Source organism: Drosophila nasuta, chromosome 3, assembly GCF_023558535.2.
Source record: "Drosophila nasuta strain 15112-1781.00 chromosome 3, ASM2355853v1, whole genome shotgun sequence".
Lineage (NCBI taxonomy): Eukaryota > Metazoa > Arthropoda > Insecta > Diptera > Drosophilidae > Drosophila > Drosophila nasuta.
In genome coordinates, this window is record NC_083457.1 from 53640983 (window position 1) to 53662338 (window position 21356).

Below are 21356 nucleotides of genomic sequence, written 5' to 3' on the forward strand. Positions count from 1 at the left end.
CGTCATCGTCATCATCATCGCTATAATTATGCCCACTTTGCACTTCAACTTATGCCGGCATTTGAAACCGTTACAAAGCTCGCAAGGATTTTGCGCAGTGTAAATTTTACTCTGAGGTTGCAACTCTGCGCCTCTCTGCTGGCAGCTGTCCTGAAAGCAACTCTGCGCTTTAAACAAGTTGGCAGCCCCAACTGTCAAAATAATAACGGTACATTTTGGCGCTCTCTCTCTCTCACTCTCTCTCTCGCACAACGCCTACGCTCTGGCTGGCTGACTGGCTGTCGTCTGGCTTGGCATTCAAGGAGCAGACAAAATGGAGCCGGAATCCACGCACACCTGACATTCGTGTTGTGGCGACGCTGAAAGTCAGACGTGTTGAGCGCAAGGCAGCTGAAACAAACCCCAAAATAACACACCAAACACACTGAGTGCAAAGTTGAGAACATTTTTGAAAGTTTCGCCCGCTGGCAAAGTCGCGATTTACGGTAACCAAAACCAAAAAACAAAAATTACCAACAAAAAAAAAACAGATAATGTTGTGTGTGTGAGAAGCTCGACGAGTGAAAGCGCTGGCAAAAAATTAATTAAAGCTTTGTTTACATTTGCCCCCAAAACTTGTTAATTGCCAAAAAAGCCCCAAAGCCTCAACACACACCAAAAAAAAAGAAGAAGACAAAAGGCGAAAGCAGAAAAAACATGACGTGCTGGTAGCATGTGCTGCCTGCGGCAATGACGCTGGGGCAGCGAAGGCATCGGAGTGATGCTAGGCGAGGGCAAGAGGGGGAGGGTTGGGTGCTGTGTGCACGCTCTCGCATCCTCCCCCTCCCTCTCTCACTCTCCATCGCTCTCTGCGGTTTACGCGCTCTCTCCGTCTCTTGCTCTCTCAGCGAAAGCTTTTCAAGTTTTGCGGACTTATTGATTCTGTGTCCTTACACTCTTTCTCTCTCATTCTCTCACTTTCACACTCTCTCTCTGTGAGTTTGCTCTCACTTGTTGTTGGCAGCAAGGAAATAACGGGTTTTTTTTTGTGCTGAGATTTTAGTTCGAAAAGCTTCTTTTTTGTTGGCTGGCTTTGCGCTTTGCTTTTGCTACATTTGCGCCTGGCATGCGTTTGCGTGCTTTGGGTAAATTTTTCACAAATTTTCATTTTCAGTTTTTCTCACGACTGTTTTAGGGCGGTTCCACAAGGCAGAGGCCACAGCCACAGCCACACACAGTACTAAAGAGTGTCCCAGCATAGAACACAAAAACTTGGACGCGTCGTCTCCACCAAAAATCGCACTCACTCTCTTTCGCTCTTTCGAAACAACGTATGTGTCCCGCATTGTAGTGCATGTGTTATATACGAGTGTTGGTGTGTGTGTGTGTGTGTGTGTATGAAAATTTGTTGCAAATCAAAAACAAATTCACAAAATACTTAATAGCAACAACAAGAAAGAAGAAAGAAGCATCGCAATGCCGTGACTGTTTACCAAAAAACGAATTGAGCCAAAAGGCCAACAATAAATTTAGTTGTGAGCGCGTGTAAAGCGAAATTCGAACACATGAAAATATTATGACAAAAAACACACACAAAACGAGAGGGAGAGACAGAGACAGAGAGCAAAAAAAAAAATGAAATGGAAATGAAAGAAAAGCAGAAAATGTTGTTATTGTGTCGTGGAGCACATGTGTGTCTGTGTGTGTGTGCGCATCTGTTAGACAAGCTTTTGTTCGTGTGTGTGTGTGTGTGTGTGTGTAAAATTCAATAAAATGCGAAAATTGCAATTGCCAAATGGCAATTACAACAAAAATAGAAAAGCCACACAACAAAACAAGCACAAGCAGAGCGCGCACACACACCAGCATACCAACACACACACACACAGATAGGCATGCAAATGACAGGACACACACACACACACAGACAGACTGCACAGACTGTTGTTGGACTCTGAAGGCAGCGCCTTTTTGGTTGTGCGCGTAGTTTTGATTTTCTCTGTGGCTTACTTTGCCCACTGATTTTCGCAGCGCCTTTGACTTGTCTCTTGTCTCTGTTGGTGTGTGTGTGCTGGTGTGTGTGTGTGTGTCCTTCTGCTGCTTACGTACGCAGACTGAGTGACTCGATGCGGCTGCCCCGAATGGCAGCAGTCAGGAGGTCCTTCGCACACTTTTCCACATGCGTGTGTGTGTGTGTGTGTGTGTTTGTGTGTGTGTGTGCTTGTGCCTTTGTGTCGTGGCCCCATGAAATGAATGCGTATTCAATGAGCAATGAAATCCGTGACACATTCGCGCTTCAGTCTCTTTGGCTGTCCATCTGTCAGCCGCCTTTTCCTTTTGCATTTTCCATTTAATTTATTTTTTATTACATTCGCTCGCCTTTGTTCTCAACGTTCTCTCTCGTTCGCTCTCTCTCTGTGGCGCTTTCTCTCTCTAGCTGCTCGCTGCTGTACTGATATCCGTTTTGAATAAAAGAGACATTAACACCATAACCTCTGACATTTATCTCGAACAATTTTGTCTTCTTGCTGCGTCTCGTCGGCCACGTTAAATGCTTTTCAAGTGCACACACACACACACAAACACATACAGAGAGAGAGAGAGAGACTGTGTCAGGCATGCCACATGTGTGGTTGCCACACACCCACACACACATGTATACTTGTGTGTATTTTGTGAAAGCATTTCATACATTTTGATTTGGCCGCATGGCTTTGTTTCTGTTCTTGGCATTCGCATTGGCATTTCTGTCATGCACTTTTGCAGTTTTTGCGGCCGGAACAGGACAAATGCCAAACAGTCTCCCTTCCCCACCCTCCGTTCCCCCTATATAAAAGTAGTAGACTACTTTTTGTGCTACAAATTGCTTGAGTTTCGCTTTAATTTCCAGCAGGTTTTCATTAATTGGCAGCCGTGTGCTAAATTCCATTGCAAAAATCGTGCAAAGTGTTCGCGTGCGCGGTCCGGACAACATCGAATATCGCAATATCATACAACAACAATAATAACAACAACAACAAAAAGAAAAGCATACAAACAAATAAGATCTATCATAATTCTAATAACTATGCCAAATTGTGCATGACCCGATGCAATTGTGCCTTTTTTCAAGTTTGAAATGCTAAAGAGAAGCTTCAATCGAGCAGAGACAAACGAATAACAAACCAAACACAGAACAAAAAAATAAACTTGTTGACTTGAATTTCCAAATACACAAAAGCGGCATCCGATTCCCTGGGCGTGGAGAAAGGTGAGCTAACATTACATCTATATTTATAACAATTTCAATTAAGCTAAGAATTTGATTGTAAGCAATCAATTTGCAAGACTTTTCTACTACTTTTGTTTGTAACTCGAAATATTATTCTCTATGAAATCTGCAATCTTGAAATTTTAATAAGTTATTGCGAAAACAGCCCAAAGCGTTTTCAAAAGTATTTTAATTATGAAAGTAATCACAAAATTAGGCTCATTTTGCGTTCTCCTTGTAAATTTGTATAGGATATAGTCAGAGACTTTGATTTAGTTGGGTTATAAAGTGGATTGCATGGAGTTCATTTCATTCCAAACCGATGCCCGTTCAATGGAGTAAGACAATGTTTACCAATCGGAGAAAAGGAAAACCCGAATTTCAGTTATCGCTTAATTTTTTATTTTTATTTTTATTTCTAGTTTTCGTTTTTTTTTCTCTTCTCTGTGTTTGGCGTCATAACAACATATCCATTTACGGATTAAACATACACGAAATTTCATAGCAACTTATCCTTTATAAACAGCCGCTAGACCCTCACACACACACACACATAGAAGGAAAGATAAGAAACCCTTTTGATTGAAAAGTGTAGCATAATTTTAAGCGCACACTTCCCGTCGGCCGTCGATTGTCGTTTGTCGATTGCCGGAGAAAGCAAGAGGCGAATCGTTAAGCAAAATATTGTTTGGCATTTTACAAAAAGTCTATTAATAAAAATAAGCAAAGAGTGAGATAGAGAGGGAGAGAAAAAAATCAGTGCTCAGCCCAAAAGAATTGACCCAGCTCAGCAGCCATTGAAAGCAAGCAGCAAATGCCGACAAATAAAAAGCAGAAAGGAGCAAAAAATAAAATAAAAATAAAATAAATATGAAGCCAAAAAATGTTGAGCAAGTAAAGTAAAGTTGAAGGCATCACAGCTCGTCGCGGCTTGCCCCGAGTGCGTTTACTTAAGCAATCAACCCGACCTCAAATACACACAGAGCGAGCAAAAGAGATGGACAGAAAGAGACAGAGAAGGTATGCGATTTATATGTGTATGTGTGTGTGTGTGTGTGTGTGTATTGAAGGGATTCTCGTTATTTGTATTATAAAAACAACAACTAAAAGAGGCCGCAAAGTAAAATAAAGAAGCAACGCAAAAAAAAACCCTTTTTGCTCTTGTTTGGATGCCGTCAAAACGAATTTGGCACAGAAAACGCAGTGCATTGAGCGCTTAGTGTGTGTATTTTATTTGTTGTGCGTCTGTGTGTGTGTGCGGTAGACAAATAAAACATTTGCTTTTCGGTTTGTTTGCTGTTGTCGTTGTTTTCAATGCTTAGTTTTTCAATTTTACGAAACGAAACGAAACGAAATCAAATCCACGAAACATTTACACGCATGCACAACAAAAGACGTGCAAATTTTCACGTCAACAGGCAAAGCACACACACAAACACACATACACCTACACATAAAGGAGATAAATATATTTACAGCTGCAGATACACACACTATCACGTACTTAGGCAGCTGCCAAAAATGTGTAGCATACTTTTTGGGGCGCTTTCAGCATTATTTGCACCTTGCCATTCGTTTTTGCGTTTGCGTTTTCGTTTTCGCCTTTTGCGTTTTTGCGGACCTTTTGTTGTTTAGCATTCTTAGCTTTCTTTATTTTCCCAGCCAGCCAGCCAGCCTTTGCTGCTCAACTCGAACACACACACACACACACTGCTGTTGTTTTGTTGTTGCTGCTTTTTCGGTTGTTGTTTTGTGTGCTCCTTTTTCGGTTTGGAGCTTCGTCGCCATCGCCATCGCCATCGCCATGCTGCAACTTCAAAGCTTTGTCCTCGCTTGACTCCTCTTGTTGTTATTTAGTGCCTTGGCGTTGCTTTTTATGCGTTGTCCTGCTACACAAATTTTCTTTCGTATCTCACGGCTAGCGATTGTATCTGCTATCTGTTGTTGTCTGCCTCCCTTCCCCTCCCTTCCATCTTTGTGTGCTCTGTATCTTTTTCGGGGCACGCGTGTGTGTGTGTGTGTGTGTGTGACTCTCTTTTTCTGTGTTGTGCCTGCTGCAGTCTCGAGGCTCGAGGCGCTTTTATGATGTGCGCATAAAATATTTGTCATACTCCAAAATCTGCTGGCAGCCTCAGTATTGAATTTTCTGCGCTCACAGACTCTGACTCTGACTCAGTGACTCACTGACAGACTGACTGAATGACTGACTGACTGACTGACTGAGATACTCACTGAGTTGACAGAGTTTGGTTCGTTCAATGCGGCTGTCTGTAGCCTCCATTAATGTTTGGTCCGCAATCCTTTTTCTTTTTTTTTTTTTGGGCCACGCCCCAGCTTGCATAACAAACGTATCTATGGCTCCATTTTATATGCTACACATATATCCCCGCTCTCTCTCTATATATACTATATATTTAATATATATATATATGACTGTACATATGTATTGCATGCTCTGCGGCGCCTAACGAACTGTGTCATTTACACTTTTGACTTTATTGTCAAGTCGCGTCGCCTTCCAATCTGAAACTCAACTCTCTCTGTTGGTCCTGTCTGCTGCTGCTGATCCTTTTGCCGTGTCAATGTGAAAATATTTGCCTCAATCCGCTTGACTGCATGCACGTTTTGACGTTGACTGCAGGGCAGCAGCATCGGCAGCAGCCGTCGCGATTCGCTTCTCATCCTGTATCCTCCTTTCTCCATCCTGTATCCTGTTTGTCCCCCTTCCCCCCGCGCGTTATCACGGCGTCGCTTTGTTGACTTTTGCCCGGGACGCTTTGACGTCGATTACGCAAAGCCAATAATGAAATGACTTTGGGGTTTGATTGGCAAAACATTGCGGGCTACAAATGCGCACACCACAGCGCCTCCACCTCCGCCTCCTCCTCCGTCTCCACAAAAGGCAGCCACGCCCACTGTATGTTTGCGCTAAAATTCACGCTCTATTAATGGCACGCCGTGTGGTTTCGATGTGTGTTTGGCGTCGTCTCCATTGTACACTGTCAACATTGAGGCTTCGAGCCGCTTTCGCTTTGATTTGCCATTTTAATTAGCAATCAAACAACTAAAAATGCGCCAACCTCTATGTGCTCTCTCTTCGTTATTGTTGTTGTTGCTGCTGTTTTGGGGCATAAGTTCAGAGCGCAAAACCCACTCGCAAATCGACAACGACAGCGACAACGAGAACGAGGCCCATAAATAAACGTTCGAGCACATCGCGTTTTTCTGACAATGTCTGCTTTTTTTTTTTTTTTTATTTATGTGCGCGTTTATTTTGCCATAGGTATTCGCTCTCCGCTGTTTGTATTTGCTTACATATGCCAAACACACACACACACACACACTCCGTACACACACATGGAACACATATCGAGCAGCATATTTTGTATTGTCTTTCGCCCGCAGCTTTGACATGAACAACGATTGATTCCAATTTCGAGGACTCATTTAATGCTTTATTTTTACAGCATTTTTAGCTTTGCTTTCAAATTCAATTTGTACACAACAAAAAAAAGAAAACGAAATGATAAATACCTCTATAAAATTCATATTTAATAAATATCTATTTATTAGAGTTTTTAGAGAATTAAATCCCAGGGGCATTTAATTAAAATTGCATCAGCTAACGAATACATTTTCGTTTGATTTTGCATAATTGAATTTCAATTGAAATTCAGTTTGTAGTTTATTATACTCGTACATATTTTATGTTTGCTTAAGATTAACAGGCACAAAAAAAAATTATAGACTTTTAAATTTTTGATTCAATTTTACGACGCCAATTGCCTCCCTCAAGTTTCGACTTAAGATTTGTGCAGACGCTTTCTCTGTTTGTGTGTGTGTGTGTGTGTGTGTGTTTGTGTATTCAATCTATACTTGAAATGTAATCACAAAGCTTTAACTTTGGCGAGGCCAACAAAGTTTTGATGAGTCGAGAAATGTGTATTGTTATGTTTTTATACCCGCTACTCGTAGAGTAGAAGGGTATTATAACTTTGTGCTGACAGGCAATGTATGAAAAAGGTAGAAATAGAAATCTTCGATTCCATAATGTATATACAGATATTCTTGATCAACGTCAACAGCCGAGACGATATAGCCATGTCCGTCTAAGGGTCTTAGTTGCTTTCGCTGACTATCTGGTATATATAAGCCTTCGGTATATTTCACAATCAATGGTATATTTTCAATGTAGTACTATATCAAAATACCAAATACAGCGTTTGGTATATTTTTCACTCAGTGGTATATTTTGAATATAGTTTAATATCAATATACCAAATTCAGCCTTTGGTATATTTTGAACTCAGTGGTATATTTCGAATACTGTTCTATATCAATATACCGAATTCAGCTTTTGGTATATTTTGCACTCAATGGTATATTTTATATATAGTTCTTTATCAATATACCAAATGCAGTATTTGGTATATTTTGCACTCAATGGCATATTTTATATATAGTTCTTTATCAATATACCAAATGCAGTATTTTGTATATTTCACATTCAATGGTATATTTTGAATGTAGTTCTATATCAATATACCAAATTCAGCATTTGGTATATTTCACACTTAATGGTATATTTTGAATGTAGTACTACATCAAAGTACCAAATACAGCATTTGGTATATTTCACTCTCAACGGTATATTTTGAATATAGTTCTATATCAATATACCAAATTCAGCCTTTGGTATATTTTCCACTCAGCGGTATATTTTATATGTACTACTATATCAATATACCAATTGTAACCTTTGGTATATTTTTAGCATTTTGGGGTATATACCGTTTTGGTTCAAAATGGGTAACGGGTATCTCACAGTCCAGCTCACTCCACTGTAGCTTTCTTTCTTGTTGTTTTTTCTTTTGCTTTACTTTTTGCTGTTGTTGTTGTTGTCTGGCGCTTAATAAATATCTCAATCGCTTATACGCAATAACGGCGCCTGTCTGCGTCCCCCAACTGCTGTTACTTTCTTTTTTTTTTGGTGTTTCTAGGTCCTAGATATATGTTTGTAGCACCTTTTCTTTTTACTCCTACTACGATGCGATGCGCTACGATTTCGATGTCGATGTCGATGTCGAATGTTTACATAACGCCCTGGCACAAAAGCCAATTGCTGAATGGCTTTGAGTCTGGCGCTCACTTTTTTGTTTGTATGCGCGTCCGTCCGTCCGTCCGTCTGGCTGTCTGTCTGTCTGTTTGTCTGTGTGGCATATTTAGTTACCTATATGATTTCATATCGCATGAATTTTATATAAATAAATCGCAATTGGCTTGCACACAAGTTGGCAAACGAAACCAGAGTTGAAGTCGCGTACTTGCAATTTTTGCCGTCTGCTTTTTATACATTTGTATACATATATAAATAACATTTATTTGGCTCATTTGGCGGTTTATGGCCAACAAGGCGTCGCTTGTACTGCAATCCCTTCTCTCTCTTTCTCTGTCTCTCTCTTTCTCTTCCATATATTCATGTTTATTTTTAAAGGCTTTGGCGCTTGGCCGTTTATCGTAATTACAATCTCATGTAAGCGATTTCGCGATGCTGTTGCACAACTTCGGAGGCCATAAACATAAAAAACGCCAACCAGGCTGCATAGACATAAACATACATATATGTATATATCTCGGCTATACAATAGCCAATGTGTGTGTGTTTGTAACTATGGCATTTTTATTTGCACAATGCAGAGGCAACTAAATAAGACATCATTTGAATGCGGTCCACTCTTCAGTCCAGTCTAGTTCAGTTTTTTGGGGTTAGCCGCTGGTCAAACGCTTGGGGAATAATAAATAAGTGTGCCCCCATTCTATGTGTGTGTGAGTGTCCAAAATATGCATGTTGTCCTGGCCATTTCATAGTTCATTTGTAGGGACAACCCGAGAACTCGGGATGTCAGTCAACCAAGCGTGGTACAGTTTCAGTTTCGGTTACGGTTACGATTTCAGGTTTCAGGTTTTTCCTGCTCGCTTTTCGTTTTTTTTTTTTTGATTGGGGCCAGCTTGTTAGGCCCTAGTGCTTTTGTCGATGAAGTGTGACGTTTATTAAACTCAATTTAAAAGAATGGCGGCTCATTTATTTTATTACTGCCTGTCAGTTTTGCCGGCCCCGGCTAAAGTTACCAAAGAGAAACCAAACACAAGCGCAAAGCACCAAAAAAAAAGCCAAAAAAAAAACCCTCGTTGAATACTGATAGTGTGGCACATTTCCATAGTATATAAATGAGTCTCTCTTCCTCTTCTTCCTTGTGTGTCTGTGTGGGGCATAACAACAACCAATTTGTTATTGATATTGACAGTTGCAAATAAATGAGCAATTTGCTGGGCATGTTCTTTTTCTGTGCGCTAAATTTAGCCAACTAAATGAATACTAAAATTCGACGTTTCAATGCCTTTTGCGAATGCATTAGAAAACTCAATTGGAAACTGATCTGCCCCACAAAAAGTAAAGAAAACCAAACCAAATTAATCTACACCCAAAAACAAATGGCCGTTGGCTTGTGTAGTCCAAAGTGGAAGTTAGTTTTATAGGCCAATGCCTAATGGCATGTTTGTCGTTTGACTACAGCTAAGAAAGATAGATAATGCTTACGGCTTGAAGATGCATCGAATGCTGCATGATTTATATCGTTTATTTGCACTAAATTTATTTCAGCACTTATATGCTCGTATCCTGTATCGCTTAGACTTCCAAATGAGTTGAAACTGTATTTATGGATGGCATCGCATTTCGAATTGACAAATGTGCATAAGTAGACAACAGTTTTTCAGCAGCTTGCAGCTTGCAGTTTGGCTGCCATTAGAGCCCGCGAAAGTATGCTACACTTTTTTTTGTTGTTGCGCTGCTGTTCGCGTATTTTGATAGATGAGCCATGGCAGCCATTATGCAACACACCTACGTTCGGGTGTGTGTGTGTGTGTGTGTTGGTTGCTTGACATAACTCACATTGCAGTTTATTTACCAAATGTAAAAAACTGTGCAACAAAAACAAACACGCTGCAAAACATCAACTAGCAAGAGCAAGAGCCAGAGAAGAAGGAGATGTTGGAGTACGCCTGGCAGTGACAGCATCAGCGTGTGTAACAATTTTTCAACAGTGCTACACATAAGTCTGTCTACCAGCTGCTATAATGTGTTTCCTGTTTGTGCTCAACGCTCAAAAAGCGGATATGAGCGTCCCTTTCCCAATCCATTCTCGGAAATGTGTTTCACTTGCCTTCTCTCCTACAATTTCTGTTCTTTTTTTTTCTTTTTGTGTTATACTTTTTTGCGCAAGCTTCTGCGTTTTTTTTTTGCAACTATTTGAAGAGGTTGCACCGCTGGACACACACACATTCGAGTGGCATATGCTGGGGCTGCTGTGCTTCGCGTTATCTTTGCGGGCGGCCAAGAAATATATGACCAAAGGCACACACACCACATGAGCGAGCATTAGAGGAAAAGAGGAAAAGAGGCGACTCTGGCTGTGGCTGTTTTTTAATTTTTGCTGCCAGCAAAGCATATTGCCATCGCCAGAGCGAGGGCCATGTCATTGCCAGTAGCAACGCCTCTTTTTGCTAGAGTGAAAATTGAAAAATACGCGCGATAAAACGCTTGACATGCCACGTAATGCGTTGTAAATATATTGCCAAAGTTTCTTCTTCTTCTTCTTGTTGTTGTTGTTGCGTTTTTCCACATTGTTGTGACAGCGTGCACAACACAAGAGACAGCAGAGTGCAACACAGCAGGCGAAGTCTGATTTTCCCTTTCTGCCCTCTTTTTATACCCGCTACCCATAGGGTAGAAGGGTATTATAACTTTGTGCCGGCAGGAAATGTATGTAACAGGTAGAAGGAGGCATCTCCGACCCTATAAAGTATATATATTCTTGATCAGCGTTAACAGCCGAGACGATCTAGCCATGTCCGTCTGTCCGTCTGTGTGTCTGTGTGTCTGTGTGTCTGTCCGTCCGTCCGTATGAACACCTAGATCTCAGAGACTATAAGAGATAAGGCTATAATTTTTTTTCGACAGCGTTTGTTATGTTTGCACGCAGATCAAGTTTGTTTCAAATTTTTGCCACGCCCACATCCGCCCCCGCAAATCAAAAAAATCGAATAACAAGCGTAATTTTAAAGTTAGAGTTGCGAATTTTGGTATATATAATAATAAATATAGTAGTTATGATTCCTGAAAATTTGGTTGCGATCAGATGAAAATTGTCGAAGTTATTAAAGAAATACTTTTGTATGGACAAACACGTCTACTTACTAGGGGTCTTAGTTGCTTTAGATGACAATCTGGTATATTGTGCCGTCTATGGTATATTTTGAATGCGGTACTATATCAATATACCAAATATACTATTTGGTATATTTTTAGTATTTTTGCAGTATATTCGGTATATTTTGAGAAAATTATCGCAAAATATATTTCTTTTATTCAAAATGGGTAGCGGGTATCTCACAGTCGAGTGCACTCGACTGTAGCTTTCTTACTTGTTTTTGTTGTTGCTGCCTCGTTGTAAACTCGCGCCCGTTATTATTCATTATTGAACTGCCAGTTGGCACTGACGTCGAACGAGGACAACAATCGACAAGAATGCACTGGGAACACAGCAAATGGTCGCAAGAAGAATCGCATTGATTTTTAGCTCTTTTAATTTTTAAAACGCAAGGCTACAAAACTAATTTCATATCATTTGGCATTGAACGCTCCGCTCCGCTTTGGCCATTAAGTGGTCAAAAGTTTTTTGCGTTTTTCGTTCTCGCAGTCAGACAAATGAATGTCCTTAACGATGGGGGAAGAATGACCCGAGTTGGTGAAGAGCTTTTGGCCGAATAGTCAGAAATCGATAAGCATATTTTATACTCGTAAACTCCTAATGGCGGATGAGTCGGCTCTTTATCAATCTAATGTGCATCAATTTGTCACTATTAAAAATAATTTTCATGGCAAAAACGAACAGTTTAATTAAGTTGTTGAAGTGTGGCTTAAATGCGGCACTAAATGCACTTTAAAACATGTTGAATAAATGAAAAGCGAACGCAGTAATAGGCTTAAATAGCATATGATTATTATTATTATTATTGTTTGCTGTGATGCAAAACGAAATTTAAATATTTAAACTAATCGAATTAACTATGCAAAGAGTTTGAGTTGCACATCAAATTACTTTTGACAAAGCTTTGACAAAAGTTAACAATATAAACATGCTTCACTCTTTGTGTATTCAATTAAATATTCATCAACTTTTAGACTTGACTCTTCAGGTAACTAAACAATTGGAATCTGGAATTTAGCACAAAGACCTTTAAACGCAGTTGGTTGCATTCCTGGCAGTTCAAAAATATGGCCATAAATATGCGAGTGAGATTTTTGTCGACTACTTTTCTACTCAATAATAATGGTCTTTGGGAAGCTGCGGCTGCTGCTTTACGCCCACCACAATTTTGTGGGCGTGTGTATGGCTTTTGCTCGTTTTATAGTTTTATCGTTTTATGGTTTTATCGCTTTTTGGTGCTTGCTTGCTGCCTTTGCTGCCTTTGACGTCACCTTAATTAATGGGTTAATGCGACGCTGGCAGCGACGTTGGCATCGCTGGTAATTAAGCGACTTTGTCGTTGGCCTTCTGTGCCAAATGAATTATGCTTTACCTAGGGGGGGAAAGGTATAGAAGGAGGAGAAAGAACTAACAACTAATTTGGTTGCGGCATTGATTTAATATTTGCTTTTTAATTAAAAATATTTGTGCAAATAGTTCGCAGTGCTGCTGCTTGAAACGTGCTTGAACTGCATTATCATGCGAAAATGTCATAAATTAATTGTATTGCAATTTGTGGACGAGCGTTAAATGTGCGCTCAATTAGACACAATCGCTGTACAGCGAGCGACAAACGTTGCGTATACGCAATATGGCAGCGCCTTGATGACGGGCCGCGATACGACGACAGCAAAAGCAACAGCAACAAGGACAAGCTGAACGATGACAATGGAGATAGAAATGGAATGGGATTCGCAGTACACATAGAAGAAAAGGGAAAGGAGGAGGGAGGAGCGACGCTTCTCTGGTGTCTCTTCATTTACGTAATGTAAGCAATTTGTGAAAATTGCTGGCCTGGCCGGCAATTTTGCAGATTAAACTGCACCAAAGTGCAATTGGGCGCAAATTTGTGTGCGGTCTGCTGATGCTGATGCTGATGCTACTTGGCTAAAAGTTTGCGCCTTAAAAACGTAGTAGATTAAGATAATGAAGCTGCAGTTTGGAGCCGCTTGAATGCCTGACTGAATTGCTCGCTGGCTGCTTAGCTGCTTGAAAGCTGAAAGCCACTCCATCACTTGCAAATTAAAATTAAGATGAATTATGAAACGTCTCAAGACGCTGTCACAGGCCAGGAGACAGACTATCAACTCAGCTGAACGCAATGCGAACGCAAAGCGAACTTGTGTTGTTGCAAAATTCAAAATTGATGCGAATTCCATAAATCAGTATCCCAGGCAGCGCAATGATCAATGACTCTGCCTGGATTGAAGGCACGTATCGACTCGACTCGACTCGTCTGATGCTTTATGACGTCAACGTGCAAGAGTCACCAGTCGCCAAAGTGTTAAGCCAACAGGCGGCAACAGCTTCATCATTGTGCCACGCTGCAGGGACAAGCCCAAGGTTTGAGGGGAACGGGGAATGGGGAACGGAATGAAGCCGTGAGCTGAACTCTTCTCTTCTCTGGCATGGCATATAAAGTATCGCATACAAAGTATGTGCAAAAAATGATGATGCCACGCCCCCTGCCCCCTCGCTGTTGAGTGACTTCTCAGCGCCTTTAAGCTTAAAGCATTGATTTATAAGACTCTCGGAGCAGACAATTCGTAATCCGTTCTTGGCAAACCAACTGGACAACTTGGCAAAAGTCATACTCTCTTTCTCTCTCTTCGAGAAGTGCAATAAAAATGTGTGCCCATGACCAAAAGGGGAAAGAAAAAACAGAACAGAAGAGAAGCTGGCTAAACGGGGCCGTCCATTTGCCCGACATTGCACACTATTAGTTGCAGCTGCCAAAAGTGATGAATGTGTGAAATGTAAACTTTGTTACGGAGGAATAACAGCGCCAAAAACCCAAGCGCCAATTGCAAAGAAAAGCTAGGGCAACCCCAACCCATCAACAGCAGTAGCAGCAGCGATGGCAAAAAAAAGTAATGGATGCCAGCAAAAAAAAAGGCAACAAAAGCTCGCCAAAAGACGGGTAAAGACGGGCAAAAGTAACGTGAAGTGAAATGAAACCAAGCGACAGCCGCCTGTCGAAAATTGCAATTCTCTTTCTCTCTTCGCTTTTTTTTTTGTAATATTTTTTTTTTTTTGGGTGATATTTGTGTTGTTTTTGTTGCGGCCGCAACAGCGAAAATCCAATTAAAGCTGCTGTCATTGTGTGGGCGTGGCAGCAGCAGCGACTGATTGAATGTCAGACAAGACAACGTATGTGTCATAAAGCGGAGATTCGGAAATCTTGCTCATATAGTACTTCAGCATTTCGCCAACTAAACTACTTTTCGGGAACATCTCTTCGGCTACTTGGAGTTGAAAGTGTTTCAAGTTCTCAGTGTGTGTTGATCTTTCTCTCAAGTATTTAAACATAATTTCTTTGCATTTATTTGACAACTTAATTTGTGTGAAAATGAAATTGTTTTTGCCAAGTTTTCGAGTGCTTGCTGCTTGCTTACGTTTAAATCGATTTTGTTTGTTTTAAGAATGTGGAAAGAGTAGGAAAAACACATGCACAACTGATTGGCCCAGTTAGTTTTCGGCTCATTAAGTTTTTCATTAAAAATTAATTAAAGTCGCAAGTTAATTAGGTCTAAGCGTATTTATCATTTTTCGCGCAAGTTTTACATTTCTTGGCATGACAGGCGAACGAAGCAACCAACCAACCATCCAGACAACCAATGAACACAAGCGTACCAACAAACTAACGGCATGCCAAAAACTTTTGCGTGCTATGCCCATAGAATGGGCTCTTCTTCAGTCCTCTCTTCCCCCTCTCAGCGATTGCAGTGCTTCGTCGCTGTCGTCTTTTGCTGCAAAGTGTCATTAGTCTGCCAAGCATTTTGGCATAAATTAGTTGAGTAGCAAAAGCAAGACTTCTACAGGGGCTGAATTTGTGGACTAAAGTTTTTCACTAAAGGGTTGACGAAGTGGGTTGGGGCAGGGGAAGGGGAAGGGGGAGCATTTTTGTGGCATCGCCTTTAGCCTTTCAGCATGTAATTATTGATGAATGATCTGCCTGCTGTTAAACGCTGGCGTGTGCTGCAACATCATGATGGAGATGAAGATGGAGACGGAGACGGAGACGGGGTCGGAGAGAGCAGAGGCGCGTCCTTTGATGTCCTGTTGGCAGTGCAAACAATGGCGCTAAAGCCAAGCCAAAGCCAAAGCCAAGTCAAGTTGATAGAGCGTTTCGCTTAGAGTGCAAACTCAGGCCCGAACACTCACACTCACACACACACAGAGGCAGCAACAACAAAAGCTCAGCTAATATTGTAATAATAAACAATGGGCCAAGTGCTTTAATCGCTTTTCCTGATTATATTGCAGGCTAAGTGCTTCAAGTGGCGAGTGAAAGGAGGAGTGAGAGGGCCAACGACTTACACAGCTTAATCTGATAACCAATCTATAGTGCTGGCTGGCTTACCAGCTGGCCCATGACTAAGCACAAAGGTGCATGGTGAATTGGGCACTTGGGCAACTATCGTGATGAATGCATGCTTAACGCTTCACAAAATTAGGCGCAAATCCTTTATTAAGCCCCGATTGAGGAGGTGCAAACTTGCACAATATTTTGGCCAACCGTAGTTTATTAGTTTATTATCTGACTCTTAGTTAAATGCACCAGCTTAAAGTAGTGCATCAGCTGTGATATTACGTATACGCTTTACATTGGCATTACGTATACGTGCCATTGGTCAGTGGCAGAGTAAATAAGTCTAATGAAAATCCCGCTTAAAACCAAGCTTTTCGCTGCTCGCTTTCAATAATAGTTGCTCACATGTCGCTGTCGCTGTCCGGCTTTTAAGCTTTCAATTCATAAATATGAAGTCGCACAAAGCAAAAGCGAAAGAGAGATAGAGAGAGAGCGAGCCAAAGATTGCCTGCTTATGAGCGCCATAAAATGACACTCACACAGCAATAACTGTACAAGCAGCAGCAGGAGCCACAACTATAACGATGCCAGCTGCTGCTCTTGCTGCTGCTGTTGCTGTCGTCGCAAACGATGACGCCATTGAAAGGCTTAAACGCTCATTACACTGGCAGGCATTAAATTAATTGGAAGCAGCGCAGTTCTAACTGCAAACTATGCAGCCCAAAGCCCAAAGAGCCCCAGCTTGATATTGAGCGAAACGCAGGAAGCCATAGAGTGGAAAGGGACGAGAGGTACATCTCGCTGGGTTAGAGAGGCGAGAGTTGGAGCGAGGGAAGCGAGGAGCGTTGAGGCAAGCAGCAAAAGCAAAAACTTTACAAAAGGCCAAAAGTTTGATGGCAACTTTTGTAGCTGGGGCCAAAAGCAAAAGCACTCGAGCTGCATTCATTGCTAATTTGGCTTTAATTGCATAAATGTTGCGCTTTTTGTACACGAATTTTCTGTTGAAAAGCGCAGAGAACGAGGACGAGAAGAGGGCAACAACAACAACAATGAATTCTGTAACAAAATAACCATAAATTCAGTTGGCAAAATGCATAAAATATATGTATATACGTAGCTAAAAAAACTATATAGTGTGTATAGTATACACTATAGATCTGTGTTGGGCTGCAAATTTTGTGAAATTGTTTGTCGAGTGCACTTGAAATTGAAATTTTTGTTACATCAAGGTAAGTTGAGGTGAGGTGAGGGAAATGTTGGTCAGATAAGAGGCAACAAGAAAGACAGTTGCAACATTCGTCTTTCATTTTTTTTTTGGGCCCACAAAACAAGCTCGTTTTTCTCGTCTTATCAAGCTGCTCCACCTGAATGCCAGAACAAAACTGACAAAGTGATGGACTGACAGACTGATGGACGGACAGACAGACGGACTGACGGACTTCTGTCTGCTCTGCCAAGTTCGAATTTGCGTTGAGCTGCGAGGTGCATGGGCAAGTTGAAGCGTTGCACAAATATTTGAGTAAAGCACCAAAATTTGCTACTTAAATATAGTAACTGCAAAAAGTTGAGTGCCACCCGAAATGAAAAGCAGCTGGCAAACTAAATTTAATGAATGTTGCCAACAAAATTTGCATACTCAAAAAAAATACGAGTAAATGAAATATATTTATAAAATGGAAAGGAAAGCATGAAGAATTTGCGCCACTTTTTAGTAACCCCCCACTCCTCTATCCAACACTCTCCCCCCTCCCCATCTCTCTCTCCTGCTTCTACATTGTGCCAGCCTTTATGTGTGTGTGTCTCCTATTTCTCTGTGTGTTGCCGCAGTTTTGCACCCTCCTTGGCTCTTGCTCCTTCGGTGTCGACGAATTTATGAATTGCGCCAGGGTTGCCAGCAAAACTAAATGGGTTGCCTGCATGCTGTGAAAGTTTACAAAGCCCAAGTCCCCTTTTCATATAATTTACGACTCTATATATGCTTGTGCATATATAGAAATTAAAATCTTTTATTACAATTTTTTTAGCTTCCTTCTCTGTTTTTTTTTGCTTCTATTTTTTTGTGTTCGTTCAAATAACGAAAAGTTTTCATTTGCTGGGGCAGCTTTTAAGCACTTAGTGCATTAGCTAGGATAGAGAGGGGGAAGGGCGAGGGAAAAAGGTATACTTGGGCGAAATATGTCACATCATAGAGAGCGTAGAGAGGGAGAGGAGGGAAATATGTCACAGTCCTCTCGATACACTGCCTTTCGCTGCTGTTGCTGCAGTGAGTGCTTAAGGTGCGTTGGCAAACTTATTGACATAACTGTCATTACCTGTACAACAACAGCAAACACAGCCTTGCCAAAGGTAAAATCCCCACTTAAACTTGCATTGGGGCAGGTTTGCTGAGAGAGGGGCAGAGCGGGTTGGGGGGCAGGCAACGAGTGGAGATTTAAGTTAAGCGGCCAACGAAAAGTGTATTCAAATATGCACAGCAGCGACAACAACAACAACAGCAAGAACAAGAACAAGTACAATAAAAACAACTTGAAACAGGTGTACATGAAACGACATCATTGTCTCTTGCCACTTCCCTCCCCACTCCCCACTCCCCACTCCATGCCCCTCAATCTAGTCCTTGGCTGAGTTTTTGGCATGCTATTTGTTGGTGTTTTTGCACGAAAAATGTTTGCAAGTGGCAAAGAAATTTTTAATGCGATAAAACTTTAATAAAGGCTCACTCTACATATTGGAGAGCGAAGCGGAGAAGGAAAAGGAGGAGGAGGAGGGAAGGGTGTGTGGGCGTGGCCTAAAGTAGTTATGAATACAACAACAGTTAGACAAGGCAGCGACACAGGCACGAACGCACTTAAAAATGTATGTAATTGTGCAAAAGTGTTAAGGATGGAGCCGAGCTGAGTATGAAAGCAGTTGTAAATGGAAGCAAAAGTTGCGTAGCTGCATGTGTGGAAAGTAAGGGGAGAGGGTAAGAAACTGGTATGCAGTTAACTAGTAAGTAACAAAAGTAGTTATAGAAATGACAGACATGATGGCTGCAGCTGCTTCTGCAGCTCCTGCAGGAGAGCACAACTACAACAACAGAGGACATAGATAAAGACACAGAGACACTGAGATGTGTCTGCGCTTTGCTGACAAGCTGGGGAATGAAGACGCTCGACTGCACTTGCCTCTGCGTTGCGGTGGTCGAGACAAGACGAAGATGTTGACGACTCGAAATCCAGGTGTGCTAACGAGCGACGGCGCCTCTTGAATGACAGCTAACAGCAAACAGATTCCAGAATTGAAGACGAGCGACTGACTGACTGAGTGACTGACTGACTGACAAACGGACCGACTGACAGACGGACGAACAAAGATACGCAGCTGCCTGGCCACGTAAATTGTTTTGAAATGCAAGGTGAGGATTAGAGAGATAATGTGTGTGTGTGTAGCAGGAGTTGCATTTAAATGAAGGTTTGAAGAGATAGGCAAACCTGATTATAGTATGTAAGAGAGATAAGTTCTAATGGCGGTTGCATATTTTAAATGAGTTAAAACTCGACTCTGCTGGCTTACTAAATAATGAAGAAATGTCTAGGCAAAATGTTTTTCATTTCACTTTAAAAAATACTACAAATATGGTATACAACATTACATTTTAATAATTATATTCTATGTTCCATTATTACATTTTATGCATGAAAATATCCCATCAAATATGCTTGCATGTAGCGCAATATTAATTAAAAGTTATAAAATGAAGAATGTTTTAATTGGCACTTTGCTGATAACTTTAAATTAAATGAAATTAATCAAAATGCTCAATTGAAATAAATTTAAAAACCTTTTTCCATTTTTTTTGGTGAGCTGTGAATGAATTATGTTTATTATAATGCCATAAATTCCGTGTCAAAAGTTTTAGCGCGGCTTTTGTGCCTTTTTATTTGAGAATCGACAACAACTTTTTTATGGGCGCCATTTTAATGTCTGTAGTTGACACTCACCTGGCTGTCTCTTTCTCTTTCTCGTTCTATTTCTCTTTCGCTCACTTTGTTCTGCATATTTTTGGCCTACGCTGCGTATTATCTATAAATTTATTTCGAGTCGCTATGAAAGGCTTTTGGGCCATGCTTAATTAATTTTGCCACATTAACATTTACAGGACTTGCTGGCAATTTATGTCCGCAAGCTAATTATGCCAAAGGTTGTCCCGATCCGCACACACACACTCGCACACTCATCTGGGGCACACACATTGCCTTTAGCGCTTCCGTTTCATTTAAATTAAAAGCCTATTTAAATGTTAAATGCACAAAAAAAGTGGCTTTTAATTTCGTATAAAATTGTATAAGCAATTACCCAACGCAAATGCAATAAACATGCTGAATTTATTTTAATTTTCACACACAAGCCAAGAGCCAAAGGCGCCAGTCGAGTCCGACTTCGAGTCCGATGCCGAGTTGGAGGACACGTACACAACAACAACAACAACAACAACAACAACTGTCAACGTGTTTGGTGGGCAACGCAGTTAATGTTCACAAAAGCCTTTTACAAAATTAAAGCTGAACTGCTGCAGCAAGTGCTGCACAATTGGCGATGAGCTGCAAATGTTTGCTATCAAATTAATTGGCACTAAAATTAGCACGAAGCAGTTTCCATTGCTGTTGCCATTGCATTCCGTTGCAGCTGCTGTTGGCAACGTTCGCTGATTTAGTCGCCTCTCTTTTTGCACTATTTCTCATCCACTTGGCCAAGTGTCGGACGTCTGCTGCCTGCTGCCTGCTGCGTTTTTCCATTTGCACTAAGTACATGGATTTTGCATTAATGCAACAGCAACAGCAGCAGTGACAGCAGTTGGCAAAAGGAGACAGCGCGCACTCACATGAATCATTCATTGATTTAATTACAATGATTGCTGAGTGCAGCGGATCGGCCAGGTGCCGTGTGCCAGGCTTTAGGTGGCAAGGTGGCAAGGTGGCAGCTTGTAGGTGGCAGGTTACGAACTCGCAATCGCTGCTGGCAGCTGCCACCTTTCACTCTCTCTCTCTCAGTCTCAGTCTCCCTCGCAGCTTGGCAAGTGTTTAATTAAAAGTGCTAATGCAAAATAAATAAGCGGGATAGCTGACAGGAAAAATCAATTTGTGATAATAAGCATCAGCATTTGCTAAATTGAAAAATTTATGCATCACACACTTACTTCGAACGTAAACCTAATAAGCTAAAGCATTTTAATACTTTCCCTAATAATATTCTTATATTAAGCAGCTTAAACTAATGAAAAATGTGTGTGACATTAGTCTGATTAAATTTGCTCAAATGATGCAGCTTTTTATACCCGCTACCCATAGGGTAGAAGGGCATTATACAATAAGTTTGTGCCTCCAGGAAACGCTATAAAGTATATATGTATATTCCTGATCAGCGTCAAGAACCGAGACTATATAGCCATGTTCATCTAAGGGTCTTAATTGCTTTGGCTGACTATCTGGTATATTTTGCATTATATGGTATATTTTATATATTA

The 21356-nt window shown here is 41.0% G+C and overlaps 1 protein-coding gene across 1 annotated transcript in view; it reads left to right on the top strand.

Annotated features, from left to right (window-relative positions):
- The first annotated feature begins 359 nt into the window (after positions 1-359).
- The window catches only part of LOC132788503 (glucose transporter type 1), a 92778-nt gene continuing 71781 nt past the window's right edge, over positions 360-21356 (top strand). Inside the window, exons 1-2 of the mRNA XM_060795955.1 lie at positions 360-485; positions 2870-3229. The gene's annotated coding sequence lies outside the window, so the exon portion shown is untranslated. The remainder of the gene's footprint in view (positions 486-2869; positions 3230-21356) is intronic.